Source organism: Camarhynchus parvulus, chromosome 6, assembly GCF_901933205.1.
Source record: "Camarhynchus parvulus chromosome 6, STF_HiC, whole genome shotgun sequence".
NCBI classification, from domain to species: Eukaryota; Metazoa; Chordata; class Aves; order Passeriformes; family Thraupidae; genus Camarhynchus; species Camarhynchus parvulus.
The window spans coordinates 4609717-4630592 of record NC_044576.1 but is presented as its reverse complement, the minus strand read 5'-3'; the positions used below and the strand labels follow the sequence as shown (position 1 = coordinate 4630592).

The 20876-nt window shown below is 43.7% G+C and overlaps 1 protein-coding gene across 1 annotated transcript in view; it reads left to right on the top strand.

Annotated features, from left to right (window-relative positions):
- Window positions 1–20876, top strand: part of PCDH15 (protocadherin related 15) — a 514059-nt gene that overhangs the window by 233665 nt on the left and 259518 nt on the right. The window lies entirely within an intron of this gene.

The following is a 20876-nucleotide window of genomic DNA, read 5'->3' as shown; positions in this document are numbered from 1 at the left end:
CACTTTTCCATGAACAATGAGAATTAAATAGTCAGGATTGGGTACTGCACCATTAGGATTACAAGAGACACTGGTTATGAGAAATATTGTCAAGTTTTAAAAGTTAAATTTTAAAAGTTAATTTAACTGAAAGTTAATTTAAAGGGGAAAGAAGCATCCCGAATGAAGAATTTTAAGGAATTGTGATGTCTTAACCAGTAAAATTGTGTATAGAAAACTCTTTTAGAAGTGGTTCTATGTAGTTTAAGAGATTCAAAATCAAAGTATCATTTTAATACTTCATTGTCTTTCTTACTTTCTGATCAACTTAAAGTTCTAATCCAAATTCTAAAATGTCAGATACTAGAGATTATTAGTGGGATTATTAAATAGTTTAAGGTGCTAAGTGCTGTTGAAAAGGAGCATTGAGGGACTGTACAGCTGATTTTGTTGGGGCCAAGGTGTGTATGTGCATAAAAGGTGTTGTGTATGCAGCCAGAGATACACTGAACATGTTTTCCTCACTTGTGCTTTATTCTGATTTATTTGGTGCTTTATTAAAGACTTTGGGTAAAATCTGGATGGATTTGGAGCTTTGTGTCAGGTGGTTTTTCCAATGCTGGCCTCTATTGTAATAATTCAGTCTGCAGGGAGGAGGACACTGTCCCTTGTGGCTCTTTGCTTCAGATCTATTAATTTTAACATAATTAATCTGTTTACTGAAATTTGTCCCTCTCATGCCCTGATGTTTTTCCTCCTTAGAATATGCACCTGGCAAGCTGTTCTGCAGATTTATCACATGTGCTTCAAATGGGCTGAGGAACAAAATGAAGACATTTTTCCTTAAATGCCTGACTGTCCTTGAAGCCTGGGGCTTTTGCAGCAGACAGCCCTGAGTGGAAATGGATGAGGAGTTTTTCCTCTGCTCTGGCTTTCAGCAAACTTCCATTTTCTTGCCCTTCAGGTAGGAAATGGGGTGTATCCTACTATGAGGTGGAAAAGAGTAGCAGAACCAGAGCAGAGTGTGCTGAAAAGCATTTGAGGAGGATTTTTTTTTTATTAATTTTTTTTTAGCTACTCAAGTATTCCAAATACTGTATTTTGTTTTCTGTTTTTTGGAAACAGGCCTGCTCACAGAAATGCTGGACTTCTGAAATGCTGCTACTTCTCTTTGTCCCTAGGGAAGAAACTGCTTTTGTATTGCAAACTCAGTGGAGCAGAAATTTATGAGTAGCCTGATTTATGCCCTTCTCTTGGGGAGGAGGGATTCAAATAATTGGGAACCTCTGGATGTAGGAACACTCATTTTGTTTCTTCTGTACATTGTGTGAAATGACTGTGAAATGATCCCCCAAACATCCAGAGGGACCTGCACAAGCTCCAGAAGTAGCCCATGGGGATTTCAGGGATTTAACCAGGACAAGTGCTGGTGCTGCCCCTGGGTCAGAAAAACATGCAGGATTGATCCAGGCTGGGGATGAGCAGCTGGAGAAGGCCCTGGGGGTGCTGGGGGTGAGAGCTGGGAGCCAGAACCCCCCCGTGCCCTGGGCTGAGCCCCAGCGTGGGCAGCAGGGCAGGGGGGGATTCTGCCCCTGTGCCCCTGGGCTCAGGTGAGACCCCACCTGCAGAGCTGCCCCAGCCCTGGGCCCAGCACAGGAGGGACCTGGAGCTGCTGCAGAGAGCCCAGGGGAGGCACCAGCATGGGCAGAGGGATGGAGCAGCTCTGCTGGGAGGAAAGGCTGGCACAGCTGGGGCTGCTCACCTGGACAGGAGACGACTCCAGGGAGAGCTCAGAGCCTGAAGGGGCTCCAGGAGACCTGGGAGGGACTGGGGACAGGACACATGGAATGGCTCCCACTGCTGGAGGATCCCCTGGATCCCTGGCAGTGTCCAAGGCCAGGCTGAATTAGAAACCAGTTTGTAACAAACAATAATGATTCTTCCTCCTGACGTAACAGACGTTTCCTTTACTGGTGCCATAAATTCCCTTCTGCTGTTCCTTTAGGAAGTGTGGCCTGACAGTAATTAAGCAGTAATTGGTGTATGAAGGCAGGAGCTGTTCCCAGTAGCTAAGTATTGTTAGAAAATAATTTCATTTATCCAATGGTATTTCAGCAGTTCTAACCAATTTCAGGTTTATTATGTGCCATATGTCTGCCCAGCAGGAGTTGGGATTGGGTTTAGCAAATGCAGTTGTTGTGCTTTATTGAATGCTGGTTTTAAAAACACCTTTTTTTTTTGTGCTTGCCAGGCTATATAAATATTTTTCTTTGCCTCCCATGTATGTTGCTCTCTCTCAGACTTCTGCATAGCTTTTGGTTCATCATCTCTTGTGAAAGCACAGGATTTTTTGAGGAAGGGAGGGCTGACATAATTGATTTTTTGTTCCTTAAGGACAAAAAAACAGAAGTGCCTTTTGGTCAGAACTCAGACCTGAGGAGTAACAGCAATGGCAGAGCTTAGCTGAGCAGGGTTTTAGAGGTGTCTTAATTCCCTGCCACCAACTTGGCACACTGCTGATCCTTGGACCAATCTGACACAATATTTTGGTTTTTCTTTATTTTTTTTGTGCTTTCTACCTCTTTTTTTTCTGTGGTTTAATTTATGGAAGCCAGTCTTGATGATGTTTGCAAATAACCTGACCATGAACTTCACCTAAGTGGGGAATCCAGGGGTTCTGCTCTTATTTGGGAGCACAGGTGTGGAAATGACTCCTCTGTGGAAAGACAAATGATTTCTGTTCATTGAGGAATATCCTGATTGCCTTTAACTGTTAAAAGCTGACTTAAAAAATCTCTTTCTACCCAAGAAACTTTTGCTCTTGTTGCATCCCCGTGATGAATGAGGCTGATGGAGAGATTTAGCTCTTGGAACTATTAGACAGGGACCCAATCCATTGTGGTTGGTTTGTCCTCAGCATTCCTGCTGGGATTCGTGTCCTCTCCTCGTGGGTGGTGAGGAGAGAACTGCTTTTCCCATCTCTGAAAGGTGTAGGGCACTGCCTGTGCTGTTGCAAGATGAGAGGAAATTCAGGAATGATTTCCCAGGGAAAGCTCAAAGAGGTGAGTTCATGAAGAGATCAACCTGAAGCAGTGATGAAGTGTTGGGGGTTTCTCTTTTGCTTAAACATTTGGACTGCATTTAAAGACTTTTGAATTTCTCCACAGAAACAGAGGAGGTGGAAAAACCTTTTGTTCATTTTCCCTGGGAATTAGTCCCTCACTTTCCACTATTGTTAAGATTTCATGAAATCCAGGGGTGATTCAGCAGAGATTTAATTACAAGACTGTAAATAATTCCTTTCTGAAGAATAACTAGAGGGATTTCAGGACTCTCAGCGTGGAAAAGGAAGGACAGAAGAAGGATGTCATGGAGCTGTGTAGTGACTGAAGGGGAAGGGGAGCAAGGATAGATAATTCCACCTTTTCCAATGCAAGCACTGGGCTATCAGCACATGAAATAAGTTGTTGTTGGGGTGGTTTTTGTAATTCCTTTTTTAATTTTCCACTTTATTTTGTGGTCCTAATGATCTCTGTTTGGATGCCTGATCAGCCATAGCTTTGTCCTGACTGATGACCTTTTGTCTTCATAAGGATGAAAAAAGATTTTGTGGGTAATTTAATTCTTTGAAGGTGACTTTTTTCTTTCTTTTTCTCTTTTCATACAGCTGGTATGAAAACTTCTCTTACAGATCTTAGAACAGGGCTATTGTTGCCTGTCCCATTGTAGGATCAGTAATGGGGTGTGGAAACTAAAACCTGAGAGTTTTCTGCCTCTGTCCCTGTTCTTATTTCCAGCACAGGTGAAGTCAACAAATTTTTGGAAATAAAGTCAAAATTTTTTGGTATTGCAATACTTTTTTCAAATGTAAGAGGCTCTTATTTATGAAGAAGTTCATATTAGCCAACTGATTCTAGAATCTTTATTTTTCTTTGCCTACTCTGCAGTAACAATAAAGTTTCAATTGTTTTTCTGAGATCCCACCTTCTGTTTTACAATTCATCCATTTGTTATGCTTTTTAAAATGGTGAAGAGAATTTAGTTTTAATACCAGATTTATGGTCAGATTGGCCATTTAATTATCTTTAGACAAAACTTTCATATGAAATAGGAATGGGTTTGGTGTCCTGCCACAAACCAAAATTACTCTGTGTTTTGGGACACTCTGAATTGGATTTTAGTAATGTTGTGCTGAATTATGCCATGGAATGAGGGGAAGTGGCAGTGTAAGATGATTTTTAAACAGCAGTGGCACGAGTGATTGGAATGATGAGTGTTGAGGTATTTATGTGACTTTTTTTGCATAATGAGAAGGGAGTGAGTTATTGGGGGAGAGATAGCAATGGTCCAGCTCATAAAAGCTGTGCTCAGGAGAATAATTTCATTAAATACTCCAGCAGATCAGTAAATCCTTCAGCTGCCTTTTGCAGAACAGTCAGAGAGTTGATGTTCTTCTGGGAGGAATTCTCCTCCTGTTTCTTGCCTCCTCCCTCCACCCCGCCATTTTGCTAAATCAATTTATTGCCTGGCAAAGCTTGCAAACAAAGCCTTCCAAGGCAGTAAAGATCCCATCCACTTAGAGGCCTTTTCTGTTAATATCCTAAAAATGCTGTCACTGATCCTTGGGTTGGAGTGCAGCCTGTCCTGCCCAATCTTCTGTGGCCAGCCCAGCTCCCTGGGCTTCCCTGTCCTGCTATTCCCTTGACCTTAACAAGGATTTTTTTGTGCTCTGCTTCCCATTTTCACCTTTAATCCACTGAGACGCCTTTGTGCCAGGTCTCCATGACTTTGGGTTCTTTGGTATCAGAAGCCTTCTGTGTCGTCTCCAAGAAGGGGGAAAACAAAATCCTTTAATAAATACCCATTTCTATAGAATTCAGCTTGAGGAAAAGAGGGAAAGGGAGGAACAGATATTAATTGATTCCAGTTTATACGGGTAGGATAAAGATTTGGTGTTCTGGTGAAAAATAGAGGGAAGATGTGATGAATTCAGCAGTGATGGAAACTTTGATGCTCCTCAACTCCATGAGCCCAATTCTGAATTTGAAGTGCTTGAAAACCTGATGTTGGGATTAGATAATATAAAAGATTTTCCCAACCCATTGTATGATTTTATAATTCCTGTTAAGAAAGCAAGATATCAACCCCAAAACCTTTGAACCCTGCTTCCTCCTTTCAAGAATTTAAAAGGAAAATTTATTAATTTAGAGGGATAATTATTAATATGAATGGGACAGAAATCTAGGGCAGATGCTAAGAAATAGAGCAGTTGGGTCATTTTGTGTTCCTAATGAATTTGAAAATTCCAAATCTTGTTAATCTTCCAGTTTGGAGCAGAGCTGATAAAGTATCCTGAGCAGAAAACTTTGATTCAAGTATTGATCACCATTTTTGGCTGATATTTTCCATTTTGGGCAGTCTGCTTTTCAGGAGACTTTGGGGAATATTTATGTTTTGGACAAAAAAAGACAAACATTTAAATGTATCTTTTAAAAATTGGTTCAATCTCAAATTCTCTAAGCAATTCCAATGCTGCTGGAAGTGGAGCACAGTTCCAAAAAGCAGCTGTGTGACACTGATGAATTCCCTGGTTTTCTGTTATAAAATGATGGGGTTTGGGATGAGCTTCACTCTACCTGCAGAAGACTTAAGATGTCTTGTGATTAAAAGTCATAAATGTGATAAAAATTGCAGTGCTCCACTGGGAAAAAGCCTTTCCCTGTGAAAGTCTGTTCAAAAACAAGACTTAAATCGAAGGGCCCAAAACAGAAACACCAGGATTTTATTCTTAAAAGAGGATTTGAATACAGAAACCCAACATCCACTTCCATAACTTCCCAGTGCCCTGAGGGTTTCCTGGTAGGACATCTGCCGAGCCAGATTTTGCAATCTGCCTGCATCAGCTGTGTTTGCAGCCACGTGGGGTGTTGATGATTGCACACTAAGTGATAACTAAAGATGTAGGCTTGTGTTTCTGCCTCTCTGCATTTGCTCTGGAAAGGTGTAAACGATGATTAAAGCTTCAGGAAAAGGGTTCATGCGTAAAAGATTTGAGGAGGAACTCAACAGAACTTGGAAAACACTTTCAATTCCAAGAGTGGAGAAGGCTCCTGTGAGGATGTATCCAGAGATTAATTTCAATACAAGGATAATGTTGTTTAGAGCAATGATCGAGGTCTCCTGTGCTGAGGTGATTTATGGCCACCTTGTTAACAGGAGGTGGATGTTGTTCCAGGGTAAATCTGCCTCTCGAGGGGGATTTGGAAGAGCTGCTGCCTTCCCATCCACCTAAGGGGCCTCTGAGGAGGTTTATCCAAAGCTGGCTTCTCAGGAACTTTTTTCACAGCCTTGCTCTTAGTCTTACTTTGATTTCTTCCATTCCCTTTCGACCTCTCAAAGTGGTCTAACAGATCCCAAACTCCTGGCATGTGTTGTTGTAGGTTTTAAAGAAATCTGCTCCTACCAAGTTTAAAACCATCTCATTCCCTCAAGATGCAATTAATGAGAAAGCACTGAACATTTAAACTTCAGAACCAGGGTAAGGCATTGATGTCATTACTGTGATGTTCTCTACTTCTTTGTGTCTCCTCAGATTGTGTCCTCAGGTCAAGTGGCACTGCTTCTGTCTAGATCCTATTTTGGATAATTTCCCAAAGGTCTCTTTACAGATTTGGCCTTGATTTTTGATGGCTTCCCTCCAAGGCTAAACATCTTATTGTTATCAGGATATTTTGTCTTGAAAGATTTTTTTCTTCCCAGTTTTTTCCCTTGGGGAGGAATGCCTCACATCAGTTGTGTGAATCAGGAGCCAGCTCCAGGAAAAAGCTCTTTTCACTTCTGCAACATATCCCAGAATCCCTGAGGCTGGGAAATCCCTGCCAGCCCATGGAGTCCCAGCTGTGCCCAGGGCCCACCTTGTCCCCAGCCCAGAGCACTGAGTGCCACCTCCAGCCCTTCCTGGGACACCTGCAGGGCTGGGCACTGCAAAGCTGCCTGGGCAGCCCCTGCCAAGGCCTGAGCACCCTTTGCATGCAGAAATTCCTGCTGCTGGCCAAGCTGAGCCTCCCCTGGCCCAGCTTGAGGCCCTTTCCCCTTGTCCTGTCCCTGTTCCCTGGCAGCACAGCCCGACCCCCCCTGGCTGTCCCCTCCTGGCAGGGAGTTGTGCAGAGCCACAAGGTCCCCCCGGGGATGTGTTGTCACTTTTGGAATCAGGACATTGTTGAAACAGCTGGATTGAAGCCCAAATTTCCCAAAACCTGACTGCCTTATGCTCAGGGGTAAGACTTTTCCTTTTTCAGTTGTGTGCTGAGGACCAAAGTGATGGCAAAGGAGTAAGATTCAGATTAGGTGAAGTAAATTTCTTACTCCAGACAGTTTCTTTAGCTTGGAACACGTGTAGAGAGAATTGTGAGCAAACCCACACTTCATTTATGAGCTTTTACATGTTTTACTCAGTTTATATCACACAGCTGAGGGGCAAAATAGAACATATCAATTAGCAACTGAATTAAGCCATTAATCTGTTCTGTTCAGCAGATATTCCTCTGATTCACTGCATGTTTTGGAGAGAGGAAATGTGTCCCTGAACCCTCTACCTGAGGTGAGGTGCACAGCACTACTTGGGGGTTCCCCTGTGGCTCCTGCAGGCAGTTTGCAAAAGCCCTGAAGCATGGGATGTCCTTGTTTTAATCTGCATAATTAAATCTATTGTTGTTTGGAGAGGAAACAACTGGGACTAGAGTGTGTTCTCTGTTCTGATGATTTCCTGAACAAGCCTGAATGTTTAGCTGGCATGAGAGAGATTTCTTTGTGTGTGTTCTTGCTTTAATTCCTGTCTGTATTCCTCTAGGATAGAAATATTACAGTGTCATGGGAAAAATTTGTTGCTACAGCAGCTTTGCTGATCAAGATTTCACTTGATGTCTGTAATGTCTCTTTCTTGCAGCAAGGAATCATTGGGAATTTGTCTTTTCCATGTTTTAAACTGCTGGAGGGCAGGGATGGATGGGATATTGGGAAGGAATTGTGCCCTGGCAGGGTGGGCAGGCCCTGGAATGGATTTCCAGAGCAGCTGGGGCTGCCCCTGGATCCCTGGCAGTGCCCAAGGCCAGGCTGGACAGGGCTTGGAGCAGCCTGGGATGGTGGAAGGTGGAACTGGATGGATTTTGATATCCCTTCCAGTCCAAACCAGCCTGATTTCTGAGGTAGGGTTGGATTTTTTTGCCTTTCTTGTGTTTGACAGAGGAGTGCAAGGTCACCCAGTGTCCTTCCTGAGCCCCTGTCCTTCTCTGGTGTCTCTTTTGAAATGATGGCAGCATTTGTTTAATGCTCCAGGGGTTTCCTATTGTCCTGTATAATGTCATTCTAATTTAGTCCCTCTTCCTCTCCCTCCTAATGCTCCTCAGCATTTTGTTTACTTCAGCTCTGTACCCACAGCCTCTCCCTGTGCCTCCTCCTCAGAGGGGAGAATAGCTGAAAAGCTGACAAATTCCCAATCCCTCTCTGCATACATGAATATCTTATTTGTCCCAGCGTGCCTTTTTAGCCAAATGAAGATTCCTTTCCCGAGCTGCCCAGGTATTCAGTGCATTTAGATCCTCACAGAGCTGCTGACAACCCTCTGTTTGTAGCCAGGGCTGAACTCTGGAGCTGGCAGACTTTCACCTGGCACTTAATTCCACACTCTGACACCTTCCCCTCCTCACCCAGCAGTAGCAAAGTGCGTGGGCCAGCTCATCTGGCCTCTTAGCTCGTACTTTTCTCTTGTTTTTACAACTGAATTGCACTAAAATGGTGTTTCCCGCAGTTCAGCCTTTTATTTTGGACAGCCAACCTCACACCTCACAGGGCTTTCCTTTCTCTTCTATCTCTCTTTACACGTTTCAGGAGAAAAGCCACAAAAATGGAGGGAACAGATTCAAAGTACCCCAAATCTCAGGCCTGCTGCCCATCCCATGGAATACGTGCATGGGTTGAAAGGCATCTCTCCTGACACTGAATGAAAACTAATTTTATCTTGTCGTTTTATCTTTAGAATGAATGTTTCTTGTAATTCTGTTGTTGTGTTCTTGCTGCCAGGGCCTTTTTTGTCCCTCCCTGTGATGGTGTTCGCAGGGGTCCGAGGATGAGGGAAGAGATGAGAATGTTGACTCCATGTTTCAGAAGGCTTGATTTATTATTTTATCATATATATTATATTAAATAATATAATTTAATATATTAAATCTTCTCTCATATATTATAACCTCTCATATATATTATAACCTTCTCTCATATATATTATATTAAAGCTGTACTAAAAGAATAGAAGAAAGGATTTCATCTTCAGCTAAGAACAGAAAAAGAAAGAATGATAAAAGCTTGTGGCTCAGACAGAGTGGCTCAGACAGCTGGGCTGTGATTGGCCATTAATTAGAAACAACCACATGAGACCAATCACAGATCCACCTGTTGCATTCCACAGCAGCAGATAACCATTGTTTACATTTTGTTTCTGAGGCCTCTCAGCTTCTCAGGAAGAAAAATCCTCAAGAAAGGATTTTTCATAAAAGATGTCTGTGACACCTCCCCATCCTGGCAGCCTCAGGACACTGTGGATACAGCCCCAGGAGGGCACACATCACTGAGCACTCCTTACCTGTAGTTACCTTTCTGCTGCAAACCACAGGAATGCCTCTCCCCCTTTCTGCAGAGGAGCTGTCTCAGGATCATGTCCAGGACTCCACCCTCTCTCCTGTAGGAATAATCATGACTCCCAAGTCTGTTCTCCTTCCCTGATTTTAGCAGTGAGCAGGAATCTGTGCTGGGTGTCACCTGTTTGGTGACATGACAGCTACACTGGCACCTCTCAGGTTCACCCCTGTGCTAAAATTCCTTCTTGAAGTGTTGTGGACAGAGCAGCTTCCAAGATGGATTGGTATTGATCACTCTTCTGTGGAAAAGGAAAGCCATGAGAAGGCTGATCCAGAAAAAAGGCTGGACAGAGCTCAAGAATAAAGTAGGGATTTATTAAAAGGATCTCCTCCATGGATCCACCTTGGGCAGCACAAGAGCCCAGCCAGGGCTGCACGCAAGGTGAACCAAAATGGACAGCTGATCACGAGGTCTCCCACTTTGATCAGTTCTGCTCCATTTGCATGTTGGAGTTAATTGTCCAATTACAGGTTTAGATTATGAAGTCCCATCCTGCTTGTTTTTCTCTCTTCACCACTGTTTGGGCATGGAACTTGTAGCAGTTGTCCTTGGTCCCCAGCTAGAGAAGGAATTGTTTTGTCTCCCTGCTCTGTGCGCAGAGCTCACCATCCCTTAATGTGAAGCCCAGACCCACACACTAAAGCAGCACAGAATCTGAAAAATATAAAAGCTAAAACTTAGGGCATCATGGCCCAACTGCCCACCATAAACTCTGTCTTCTGTGGTTTTCTACCCCCCTGAGTGCCTTGGGTACCCTCTCCTCTGTGTTCTTGTCTGATGGTGAGGGATTTTTATCCTCGTGTCTCTGCTGCTGAACCCTGGGCCAGTTTGTATTGCTGAAGGTAAAAGAGGTCTCTTTCCTCCTTTGTGAAGCTTGGTTTATTATCCAAAATGGTTTGGGTGGGAAGGGACCTTAAATCCCGTCCAGTGCCACCCCTGCCATGGGCAGGGACACCTTCCACTGTCCCAGGCTGCTCCAGCCTGGCCTTGGGCACTGCCAGGGATCCAGGGGCAGCCCCAGCTGTGCCAGGGCCTGCCCACCCTGCCAGGGAACAATTCCTAATTCCCAATATCCCATCCAGCCCTGGCCCTGGGCAGTTTAAAGCCATTCTGCCTCATCCTGGCATTCCAGAACCTTATCTAAACTCCTTCTGCAGCCTCAGAGGTTCAGATCTGATGCCTGAACTTGTGATCGTGCCCTGGCAGGAGTCTGGCGCCTCGAGTGTCCATGCTGTGCTGGCTGTTTCCAGCCTATTCAACTTCACCAGCTCAACCTAATGTCTTCTCAACACCAGGGTTTTTAATGGAATTCATGGAAATTTCAGCTCAGTACCAATGAAAAAGTCAAGTAGGATGATGAAAAATGAGTGGAAGAGGGGGAGAATGTTATCAGGAACCTGTGGATGTGTGCAGGCTGTCCATTCCTGGAATCATCTCTGCATCTTTGGGTGCATTTCCTTGTTTGCTTTTGTCCATTCTCCCACATCTGGTCTCAGTCAGAGACAAACTTGTGACCTTGTGTGAGTGTAAGGGTGCTGTTCATTTAAGGACTGTCAGAAAGCAATGTTGTTTTTTTTCCTTTATGAGATGTTACAGGAAATTGGTGAAACAATCTTATTTACTTTGACAGCTTTTGAGATTTGAGAATAGCCCACTTTTAAAACATTCCTTTGAGTGATGTGTTAGTGGTGGGTTGTTAAGCTCTGGTTTTGGTGGTATTCCTGGATTTCCTTCAATGATCTGACTGTTACTTGGATATCTTAATAGTTTCTTAATACAAACATTTGTAAACCCATTTTGGCTGATCTTTTAGAAATAACCAACAGCACAAGCCCTATCAATCAAATATCTAAATAAACAATGAAATGTTTCATGTCCAGTGAAACTCCTTGACCCATTCCAAGGGATGTACTGCATTTACACTCAGGAAATTTGCTGTAGCCTTTTGAAATGTAGGATTGAGGTTCCTGTGCATCACTTCACTGTGACTGTTGCCTCCAACTCAGTTTGCTGGTGTGGAATTCTCTGTTGCACAGCACTGGGGTGAGGTGCAGTGCTTTTCCCTGGATTTCCCTGTTTCTAACCCAGTCCTGGGCTGAGCCCCAGCGTGGGCAGCAGGGCAGGGGGGGATTCTGCCCCTGTGCCCCTGGGCTCAGGTGAGACCCCACCTGCAGAGCTGCCCCAGCCCTGGGCCCAGCACAGGAGGGACCTGGAGCTGCTGCAGAGAGCCCAGGGGAGGCACCAGCATGGGCAGAGGGATGGAGCAGCTCTGCTGGGAGGAAAGGCTGGCACAGCTGGGGCTGCTCACCTGGACAGGAGAAGCTTTGGGGTGACCAAACTGTGGCCTTGCAGGGCCTGAAGGGGCAACAGGAAAAATGGAGAGAGATTTTGGACAAGGGCCTGGAGTGCCAGGACACAGGGAATGGCTTCCCACTGCCAGAGGGGAAATCTAGGTGAAATATATGCAAGAAATTCCTCCCTGTGAAGGGTGGGCAGGCCCTGGCACAGGGTGCCCAGAGCAGCTGTGGCTGCCCCTGGATCCCTGGCACTGCCCAAGGCCAGGTTGGACTTTGGGGCTTGGAGCAGCCTGGGATGGTGGAAGCTTTCCCTGCCATGGCAGGGTTGGCACTGGATGGGCTTTGAGGTCCTTTCTGACGCAAATCAGTCTGGGATTCACACCCAGGAATGAGTTGAACAAGAAGTGAATTTTGTGGCCTGAGCAGGGAGGAACAGTTGTCCCTGCCCATGGATGGGGGGAGGGATGAGAAGATCTACAAGGTCTCTGCCAACCAAAACCATTTTCATACCAGTAATCCCTGGCACGTGTAGCCTACCTCCAGCCTGAAAGCAACTCCCTGTAGCAGCCAGGAACCATCTGAAAATCCCTGTGCTTGCACTTCTCCCAAAGTCATCTCCAGAATTTTCCCATTTCCACGATGTACTGTAAGATCCCATCTTTACCTCTCTTCTGTTCCTCAGAAGCCATTTCTTGCTGGATATTTGGCCAAGGAGATACTTGAGCAGATCAAAACCCCACTGTGGGAGTTTAAATCCATCCCCAGCAGCTCTGGTGGGCACTCAGTGCCAGCTGTCCCTGTGCCCATCCCAGTGTCCCAGCACATGGGTGTGCCCTGCATACCCCAGCTGAACACCTGAATCACTCACAGACCCAGCAGAACCAAAAAAAGCTGGAGATGCCACATCAGCTCCTGCATTCAGCAGTGGGCAGGAGCATTTCTGAGAGTCTGGAAGGGTGGAAGAGAAGGAGAAATTTGGAGGCCAAGTGTCTTGGAATAGCCAGCCTAGGTGGAGGAGAGCCCTGAGTGTTGTGTGTTTTAAGGAAAGCAGGGATCCACAAAATCCAGCGAGTGTCAGAGAGATTTTACCCCTTGGATTCTCTCCTTTGTGTTATGTAAGCCCAGAGAAGGATCCTTGGAGAGAAAATGCTCTGGCAGGGGAGAAATGGGGAAGTTTTTGGGGTGGAATCCAATACCTGTCTTGCAGTAAAAGCAAGGAAACTAATCTTTGGACTTTTCTATTGAATTATATTTTCATTATTAGCACTTTAATGTGTAATTTTAGCTGTGTGGGCATATTTTGTGAAGGCAAAGGTTATTGAAGAATGAACTGAGCTGCTCCTGCCTAATATGGGTTGTATTTCTTTTAATCTTTTTATGTTAATGTTATTTTTCAGCTGAAGTCTCATGGCTCTGATATCAGGTTTAGGATATCTTTGCTCTCTCTTCTTTCTGGAGGTTCTATCTGCACAGCAGGAATTTCAAATGAAGAGTGTCACAGCCAAACAGCTTTTGTGACTCAAAACCTTCTTTGAAAACAACATTTTATAGGTGAAGTCCGTGCAGAGGGGCTGGAAACAAGAATAAATGAATTCACAATGCATGGAAAAAAGGGTTTTGTGGACAGGAATGAATGATGTAGAGCTGTAATCCTGTTAATCCATCCAATAGCTGCATTGCTTGTTAAAAAGACAGGAAATAAATCACTGCTAGTGATGGAAGCAGGAAACAAAAGTGCTTCTCTCTCCTTTCCTCAGTTATCCCATAAAACTTTCCTATTTCTGCGAGTTTAGTTGAGTTTTCTCTGTGCAAACCTTCCATCTATTTATCAGTCTTCTTTGTTCAGTGGGAATCAGCAGCATTAAATAGTTTTAATCCTTTTAAATCAGCATCTCTAGGATGTTCTGCTGGCAGGAGGGTGGAAAAGTGCCCTTGGAGGGTCTGGAAGGTTTCCCTGCCCACAGCAAGGGTTGGAATGAGATGAGATTTAAGGTCCCTTCCAGCCCAAACCATCCTGGGATTCTCTGGCCACCACTGGTACATAGGGATGGAAAACAAAGAACTTTATCATTGATGTCGTGTAGGAAAATAGCTGTTTTGGGGTTTTTGGAGGTGCAAAATTGAAATAAACTTAGATTTCTGCATTGGAGTAAAAATGGCTTGTTAGTTGACTTTTACATTGCATCTTTCCCAGCCAGGCTAAGGGACAGCTGTGGTGTTCTCACTGAAGTTTGAAATTACTTTTTTGAGCTTTTTTGAGGCTTTACTTTGGCCTTGCAGTGGCATCTCATCGACTTTTAGAGAGTCATTTCTGCCAGAAAGGTACAGAAAATAACAGGCTTAAAGAGTGGGGCAAGGAAAGGAATAAACTCCATGGTCCTTAGAAGAATGGGGGCAAGCAGGAATATTTGAAGATTAATTATTTGAATTAATTAATTCAAATTAATTGGCTTAATTATTTGGATGTAGATAGATTAATGCAGATAGATTGTAGAATCTAGATAGATTAATTATTTGAATGTAGATAGATTAATGTAGATAGATTGTAGAATGTCGATGGATTAATTATTTGAATGTAGATACGGAGAAAATGCTAAGGAATTTCAAGTTGCTGGTGAAATTTTACTTCACATCCTCATATAAATTGTATTTTTTTCTTCTTCTTCTTGTGTCTTTGCTTTCTAAAAATGCTGCCTCCAAGTGAGGGTAAAAACTCAAGAGCTTGGTAACACAAGGAAAAGGGACAGATACAGCATCAATATTCCACTTTTTTAATGTGTTTATTTGTGTGGAGCAGACCCAGCAGCTGGGAGAGGAGAATTGAGGTGGGAGCAGGTTTGATCTTGAAATTTCATCTCAAAAATCTTCACGTTCCTGAAAGGTCTCATCCAAGGAGATGAGGATGATAAAATCCAACTCAACTGTGCCAGTCTCAGAGCATGAGAGCACTTTAACAGGACTGAATAAATCCAAGAGTCCATCGGCTGAAATACTAACGTGCTAATTGCCCAAGGAGTGCCAGTGAAATAAAACCTGGAGTAGTGTTTGGATTTTTGGAACCTCCAAAGCTGGAGAAAAGGGCTGGATTTGCACTGTAAATTATTCACTGTAGCACCAGCACAGCCAAATATTTGCTTATGCTTGAATAATTCTTCAGGAAAGCATTTAAGCAGATATTTGACTTCAGCAAACAGAGTTAGTCACACTTGCCGCTGAATCAGAGCCAGAACTGGTTTTAACTCAAAGGTGAAATCTTCTTTCCCTAGTGGGTTGGGGAGGCCTGTGAGATGGGATCTGGGACTGGGGCTGTGGGATGATATCCACCCTTCCAGGATGCTCCAAGCTACCAGAGGTGATTGATTCTTGAGCTGGAATTAGGGTTTGGTTTTGTGGTTAAGCCCAGCTGAGGCTGCTCTCCAGCCTGGCAGATGTGCTCTGGATGTGCCCCACCAGTGAGAGGGGCCCTGGGAATGGGAGGAGGGCTTTGAGCTGATCTTCAGCCTTACAGGATGTCCCAAGCTGCCAGGGGTGAGCCCTGAGCTGGATTTAGGGTTTATTTTTGTGGGTAAGCCCCAGGTGAGGCTGTTTTCCAGCAGATGTGCCCCACCAGTGAGAGGGGCTAAGGCTTGGGTATGGGAGGGACCTTGTGGGATGAGATTCACTTCTCCAGGATGTCCTGAACTATCAGAGGCGAGCCCTGAGCTGGAATTAAGGTTTATTTTTGTGGTTAAGCCTCAGGTGAGGGTGTTCTCCAGCCCCAGTGAGAGGGGCTCAGGAGCTGCTCATCGGAAGGAACCCCCCTGAGATATTCCATGGAATTCGTGGAGATGAATTCCACACCAGGTGATGTGACTTGATCAGCACTGTGAGGCAAAACAGCTTTTGGGTTTTTTTGGTGTGTGCCTGTTCTGTGGTTAAATAATCTTCTGGAAGCTTTTGGCTCATGCTGGCACTTCAACAGAATTGTTTGGGTGGCAAAAATCAAACATTTGGGACACAGAGTTTTCAATGAACTGTAGCTTTAACCCAGGAGCACTGTCAGACTCTAAAGCAAGTTCCTCTCCTTTCTGGCTTCTGTAAGAGGCTTTTTCCTGCGGTTTTACTGGCATTTCTTATTTATTATGGTACCAGTTCTCCAGAATAAGCATTTGCACTCCCTATTTTATGTCCACAAACTTTAAGATAGTTCAGCTGATCAGTAATAATGATGAATCTTATAAAAACAACCCACTATAATTTTTTTGCTGTGTTAAAGCAATTCAGTTGCATCAACCTTTAAAAAATAAATACTTCTAAGGATTTATCACAATTGTAGGGTGCAAAGAGCATCCCCACTAAGCAAAATGGGTCACTCCTGATGCTTGAAGGAGTTCAGGCTTGTTGAGTAAATAATAGCAGAGATATAAATGGGTGTTGAATTCCTTTTTAAATGCTGAGTTACTCATCCAGCCACAGCAGTGTCTCAGGAGCCACTGTTTTTGACAAATACATTAAATAGCAAATATTTGTTGACGTGTCTAATGAATTAATAATGCTCACTTAGTGATTTCTGTTGAAGTTTGTCAGGGTTTTGAATCTGCTGTAGGAGCAAGAACTGCAAAGTGTTTGCCTCCAAATTGTTTTCAGGTTTCCTGCTCATGGAGAACACTCAGAATGTTGCTGGTGGCAGTTTGGGTGCTGTGGGCACTCCCAGAGTTCATTTTTCCTGTGGAATTGGGTGGGGATGTGGCAGTTCTGGTGTGAGGGAGCCAATGGCTCTGGCTTGTGGCAAACCTGGCCCAAAATTTAGGTTTTATTTTATTGTTTCCTTCACTGAATTATTTGAAGCAGTCAAGAAAGATGTGGAGCTGTTGGAAGGAGTCCAGAGGAGGTCATGGAGCTGCCCCTCTGCTCTGGAGCCAGGCTGGGAGAGCTGAGGAGGAGAAGGCTCCAGGGAGAGCTCAGAGCCCCTTCCAGAGCCTAAAGGGGCTCCAGGAGAGCTGGAGAGGGACTGGGGACAAGGGATGGAGGGACAGGACACAGGGAATGGATTCCACTGCCAGAGGGCAGGGCTGGATGGGATATTGGCAACGAATTGGGAGTGTGGGGAGGCCCTGGCACAAGGTGCCCAGAAAATGGTTATTTATTTTGACCAAGGCCATGTTCCCCCCTGCTCCAGCTTCTAATGAAAGCAAAGTTTTAAAACCTGTAATAACACCAGATCTAAAAGGAAATAATTATTGGAAGTTACTTGTTATTATTCATCTGCTATATAAGTCATATTATTGTTCCTCTAAATATATTCAAAATGCTTGGATGTCGTAACTCATATTTAGATTAATTTACCTTCATCATCTCTTAAAACTTAAAATTAGAATATTTTTTTCAGGAAAATACTGAGTCTTGTAGACATTTTGTTTTCTTTACTTTACAGATCTTCCTTCTCTCATCAGTTCATAGTTTTTCCTTGCCCTGGCTGGAGTTCAGCCTTATTTCTTAGAGGTTGTCAACCTTTTGGCACTTTGTGGTAAATTGTGATTTGTTCTGAGCTATTTCCAAGTTAACAGAATCATTGGAACTTAATAGTGTCATTTTCTGTACTTTTTACTCCTGGCTTTTGGGAGTTTTATTTGTTTTGGGTTTTTTGGGCTTTTTTTTTTTTTTTGTAATTTGGTTGTTTTTTTCTGGTACAAGTTGAAGGAAAAAAACAGGATCTTTCTTCTGTTGTAGTCCAGTTGCATAGAGAGTTGCTTATTCTGGGAGCAGCAGTGTTGCTATCCTTGTGGTTTAACTTGACATTTCATCAAAATCAAAAATAAATCTGTCAAGATTCCATCCTAAAAATCTCTCAGGAGCAGACTCCACTCAAGGGTGTCAGCTGAGCTCTGAATAACTTTCTAAAATAGAACATCGTGATTGGCGAGCTGGGTTTATTTTGTTTTTCAAGGTTGTAAAATCAAATATCAGAAGCCTCAGAAGTGAGTTTGTGCACTTATTTTTAGGTCTGATAACACCTAAAATCTCTGTCTGGATGGGATTTTTTTCTTAGATTGACCTGAAGGCACCAAGAGTCTCTTGAACTTCTGTATTCTGGGATTTGAGGTATAAAAGGCTGGAGGCAAATATCACCTAATGGAATTACACTGCTTCAAGTGGAAAAGCAGCTGAGCCCAGTTCCTTCAGGAAATTCTGTTAACAGGGGAGCAAACAGTGGTGAAATACTGAGAAATTCCCATCCCTGAAATTCCCAGGAGGTGTGATAATGATGATTAACTGGAATCTATTTGAGTAATGTGGAAACAACCTTGATTTCCAAGGAGTCAGCAGGAATGTATCATGGTAAAAGTAATTTGGGGGATTTTTTTGAAGGTGCTGTTGCAAATTCCAGAATGACTTTGGAATGTGCTAAGTTTGCATGACAGTAACCAAATGAACATTTTGGGAAGGAGAAGGGAGGGAAAAAGGCCTTTTGAGCAATTCTGGTCTCCTCTCGCATGGGAATAATAAATAGTTGCTTTGGGAAGAGTCTGGAATTGTCCTTTGAGCTGCCTCTAACTTCCCATTTGAGCTGTCAGGGTTGCTGCCTCCTCTCTGAGGTTGTTCCCTACAATTCCCTGAGAGAAGCTGATAGTGAGGATGGGGAGCTGGGTCTTTTCTCCCAGGGAATGGGTGAGAGGATGAAACGGCCTCAAGTCATGCTGGGGGAGGTTTAGATGGGATATTGGGGAAAGGTTCTCCATGGAAAGGGTTGTAAAGCACTTCATGGAAAGGTTCTTCATGGAAAGGGTTGGAAAGCATTTCACGGAAAGGTTCTTCATGGAAGGGGTTGTAAAGCACTTCATGGAAAGGTTCTTCATGGAAAGGGTTGTAAAGCACTTCATGGAAAGGTTCTTCATGGAAAGGGTTGGAAAGCATTTCATGGAAAGATTCTTCATGGAAAGGGTTGGAAAGCATTTCATGGAAAGGGTTGTAAAGCACTTCATGGAAAGGTTCTTCATGGAAAGGGTTGTAAGCATTTCATGGAATGGTTCTTCATGGAAAGGGTTGAAAAGGTTCTTCATGGAAAGGATTGTAAAGCATTTCATGGAAAGGTTCTTCATGGAAAGGGTTGAAAAGGTTCTTCATGGAAAGGATTGTAAAGCATTTCATGGAAAGGTTCTTCATGGAAAGGGTTGAAAAGGTTCTTCATGGAAAGGATTGTAAAGCACTTCATGGAAAGGTTCTTCATGGAAAGGGTTGGAAAGGTTCTTCATGGAAAGGGTTGGAAAGGTTCTTCATGGAAAGGGTTGTAAAGCACTGGAGAGGGCTGCCCTAGGGCAGTGGTGGAGTCTCTGTCCTTGGAATTGTTCAAGGCATGTGTGGATGTGGCATTTGAGGACATGGGTTAGTGGTGACCACGGCGGTGGTGCTGCTTGGAATTCATGACCTGAATGGTCTTTTCCAACCTGAAGAATTGTGTGACTCCACAATTCCCTGCTGGAATTTGGTCAGAAACAGATGTAGAAGGGCAAGGGAAGAGAAGGAGGGTGCTTTGCAGGGCTTGAATTCCTGGGTTCTGTGACCTCGAGCTGCTCTGTCAAGACAAACATTGGTCTGAAATGGGAATGAACAGTCCCATGAGATCTGTGCTGGGGCTTCACTTCCTTCATGGCCAATATTGAAGTTTCTCCTGGAATTGCTGCCTGTTGCAGCCTGCACCAACCTCCTGCTGCTGGACAGGTTGGGAAGAGTCCAGCCTGAGGGGAGCTGGAGCTTGGAAAGGCCTCTCTGCATCCTTAACCCCTGGATGAGGAGTGGAGCGATGTGTTCAGTGTAGAATTCAAAATGGTTTTGCTGCTGCCCTTGATTTCTCCAGCATGTTGGTATTAAAATCCAATAAAGTCACCTGCAATCCATGGCTTTGACAAAGGGAAAAGGGGCTGTGCTTGATGTGAGGGAGCCTCATGAACCACAGGATACAATCACTGAATTTGGGAAAAGCCTCTGATGTCCTGGTGAGCCCACCCATGTGAGCTGTCCTGCAAACAAACTCAAGATATATATATATTTTATTTATATTATCAACCACCTAGGAACTTTAAATACTTGAGTAAATATGGGCCACTCAGTCTGGTTTATTACGTTCCCCTACTTGCTCTCCTTCTGTGGAAAAAACCCCAGAGGTTTTCCTCAAACTCTTGACGCACAATTGTTTTGCAAGTTTGATTTTTAATAAATGCAGCTATTTTTTTATGCAATAACTTGGTTTATATTGCTGAAAATCTCTCTTCATTCCATGCTTCTGTCATCGTATTTATCCCAAACTTTTTAAATTTGGAGGAATATTTTTAAATAACTCCGTTCTGGGCTGCAGAATTGTGCTAATTCTTTTTATGGGAATCATGAACCAGAGTTTTTTTAGCTATCTAATGTTCTGCACTCCAGGTACACTCTTGGGTTCAGCCAGACTTGTCTTAGGGATTTTGGTGGGGGATTTTTTTGTTTGGGTGGTTTTTGTTTGTTTTGGGGGCCTGGTGGTGAGGGAAGGGGGAGGGTTGTGAGGGTTTGTTTTGGGTTTTTATTTTTCTTGGGGAGTTTCTTTCTTTTCGTGGGTTTTTTTTTGTTTGCTTGCTTTTTGGTTTTTTGTCAGTTTGTTTTGTGGGTTTTTGGTGTTTGTTTTTCTTTGTTTGTTTTTAATTTTACTTTGTTGATTGTGGTTTTTTTCTGGTGTGATGTTAGTGAAGTTTATCTCATTTTCCTGGATACAGCCCAACAGCCTGTGTCCTTAAAAAAGGCCACCCTCAGGGATCATTCCCATTTTTCCCAGGCAATGCCTTTGAATCCTGAGTCCCTCTGGCCTTTTGCAGTGAACCCTCATTTTAATCAGTGCAATTTCTCTGCTACAATTGCTCCTCCAAAATGCCTGAAAGCAGAAAGGATACCATGAAT